This window comes from Mastomys coucha, unplaced genomic scaffold (genome assembly GCF_008632895.1).
Source record: "Mastomys coucha isolate ucsf_1 unplaced genomic scaffold, UCSF_Mcou_1 pScaffold15, whole genome shotgun sequence".
NCBI lineage: Eukaryota > Metazoa > Chordata > Mammalia > Rodentia > Muridae > Mastomys > Mastomys coucha.
Window position 1 is genome coordinate 76,177,880 of NW_022196897.1, and position 3,236 is coordinate 76,181,115.

Consider the following 3,236-nt stretch of genomic DNA (forward strand, 5'->3'; position numbering starts at 1 on the left):
AGTGGCCACAATCGTCTCTATTTCCACAGTGACACCTGCTTACCTCTTCGGCCACAAGAAATGGAAGTGATAGTGAAGATGAGAAAGATCCAGAATGGCTGAGAGAAAAAACCATTACTCAAATTGAAGAATTTTCTGATGTGAATGAAGGAGAGAAAGAAGTAATGAAACTGTGGAATCTCCATGTCATGAAGCATGGATTTATTGCTGACAATCAAATGAATCATACCTGTATGCTGTTTGTAGAAAATTATGGACAGAAAATAATTAAGAAGAATTTATGTCGAAACTTCATGCTTCATCTAGTCAGCATGCATGACTTTAATCTTATTAGCATAATGTCAATAGATAAAGCTGTTACCAAGCTCCAAGAAATGCAGCAAAAACTAGAAAAAGGAGAATCTGCGGCCCCTGCAAATGAAGAAATATCTGAGGAACAAAATGGGACAGCAAATGGATTCAGTGAAACTAACTGGGTCATCTATCAAGCCTTCATAGGACCAAGGACCTCTCCTTCCATTGGTGCATGACAAGGCTGTCCTCTGCTACATATGCAGCTGGAGCCATGTGTACTCCTTTGTTGATGGCTTAGTCCCTGGGAGTTCTGGCACAGGAGCAAATATGAAGATAAAGTATAGAGCAGAGACTAAAGGAAAGGCCACCCAGAGACTGTCCCACATAGGGATTTATCCCATATACAGTTACCAAACCCAGACACTATTGCGGATGCCAAGAAGTGCATGCTGAAAGGAGCCTGATATGGCTATCTCCTGAGAGGTCCTGCCAGAGCCTTACAAATACAGAGGCAGATGTTAGCAGCCAACCATTGGACTGAGCACGGGGTCCTGGTCCAGTCTTATTGGTGTTTTATAAGCTTCTGATATGTTTATAGGCATCTCTTTCTTTAGTTTAGGCAAGTTTTCTTCTATGATTTTGTTGAAAACATTTTCTGGCTCTTGAAGCTGGGACTTTTCACCTTCTTCAATTCCTAGTATTCTTAGATTAGGTCTTTTCATGGTACCCCAGATTTCCTGTATGTTTTGTGTCAGAAATTTACTAGGCTTATCATTTTCTCTGATGGTTGTATCAACTTCTTCTATTGTGTCTTCTATAACTGAGATTCTCTCTTCCATATCCTGTATTCTGTTGGTGATGTTTGTACCTGTTGTTCCTGTTTTCTTCTCTAGATTTTTCATCACCAGAATTCCCTTAGTTTGTGTTTTCTTCACTGTTTCTATTTCCACTTTCAGGTCTTGCAGTTTTATTTATTTTCTTCACTTGTTCAATTATATTTTTCTGTATATATTTAAGGAATTTATTTCTTTACTCTTTGAAGAATTCTACCTGTTTATTTATATGTTCCTGTATTTCTTTAAGATGTGTATCATTTCCTCTTTAAAGGTCTCTATCATCCTAATAAAATTACACTTAAGATCATTTTCTTGTGCTTTTTCTTTATTAGGATATACAAGGCTTGCTGTAGTAGGGTATCTCTGCTCTAAAGGTGTCATTGCTCTGGCTTTTGTTGATTATTTTCTTTCAAGTGCCTTTAGCCATCTTGATGACTTTAGTCCCTGGATGTTCCTGTTGTAATAGGAGTTGGAGTTGCTTGTCCTGGTGTAGCAGATCTCTGCCTAGTGACCAAGCCAGTTCAGTCAATCAACAGGGTCTCAAGGTAGGGAGAAAGGATTGAAAAGGAAAAACTTAGACAACACTATAACACAGTTCCAACCAGTGCTGAAGCTGAAGCTGAAGCAGGTTTGCTTTTTTCCAGTCTGCTTTTCTGCCATTCTAGGTACTTGCAGAGAATAGGGTCAGTTCTTAGATCAAAGACAAAGTAATCAAACAAAGAAATAAACAAAAAGATCAAACAAGGCAATAAAAAGCCCCTCATCACTATTTCTAGGGGTTATCAGGATGTCCAAGATAAAAGGAATGCCACACATTCCTAGGTTCAGTTTACCTTGATCTTTGTATTAACCCAAATGCAAATATTCTTATCTGAATCCTTGCCCAATAACAAATTCTTGCCAAATTTCTAGAAGCAGCCTCAAAAGCTCTGCACAGATGCATATCCTTGGGCTATATGGTTCTGAATCAGCAGGTCTGTATGGTTTAGAGCCTGAGGTCTGGTGGAGAGAGATGTGGAGGGAGAATGGAGGATCAACTGGGCTAGCAGGATTCTCAGGGCAGCTTGGCATGCCCAGAGAACTCAGGCATCTGGGAAGATGGGTGGGGAAAGGGAAGCTTGCCTGTATGATTCAGGAACAGCAGGTCAAATACAGGTGAGAGGAGAGGTATAAAGAGAATGGAAGTTGCCCTGGGATAGCAGGCTGCTCAGGGCAGCTTGGCTTGCTCCAGAGTACTCAGCAAGCAGGGGAGATAGATAGAGGAAGGAAAGCTTACCTACATGGTTAAGGACCCACAAGTCTGATGGGGATGGGCAGAGAAGTAAGGGGAGGATGGAGGTCCCCCTAGCTGCTCAGGTCTGCTTGGTCTGAGCATTCAACAAGTTGGAATGATCAATTGAAGTTTTTGATGTGTTCTTAGATTCAATTTGTGAAAATTTTATTGAGGATTTTTATACCAATATTCAGAAGCAAAATTGGTCTGAAATCCTCTTTGTTGAGTCTTTGTGCTGTTTAGGTATCAGGTATATGGTTGTGGCCTCATAGAATGGATTGGCAATGTTCATTCTGGTTCTGTTTTGTGGAATTGTTTGAGGAGTATTGGTATTAGCCCTTCTTTGAAAGCCTGGTCAAATTCTGTGCTAAAATCATCTGGACCTAAGTGGTTTTTGGTTGAACAATTTTTAATGACTTCTTATGTTTTCTTAAGAGTTATAGGACTGTTTAAATAATTTGCCTGATCTTGATTTAACTTTGGTAAGTGGTATCTGCCTAGAAAACTATCTATTTTGTTTAGATTTGGGTGCCCCCAAAACTGGAGTGGGGGCTTTCTCCAAAGCTGTCACCTGTCTGTGGAATATGTTCCCTACCTAGGCTGCTTTACCTGGACTTAGTGAGAGAGGATGCACCTAATCCTGCAGAGACTTGATATACCAGGGTGGGAAACAATGTTGGGGGAGGCTCATTGTCTCAGAGGAAAAGATGAGGGGGATAGAGGGAGGGAGTCTGTGAGGCCAGACCAAGAAGAGGCAATGATTAGAATGTAAATAAAAAATAAATAAGTTTTTTAAAGGAACATACCATACACCGAATTAAAATTCATCATTT

General features: G+C 40.2%; 1 pseudogene; it reads left to right on the forward strand.

The window, feature by feature from the left end:
- LOC116091724 overlaps positions 1 to 512 on the forward strand; it is a 2,128-nt pseudogene extending 1,616 nt beyond the window's left edge.
- The last annotated feature ends 2,724 nt before the right edge of the window (positions 513 to 3,236 follow it).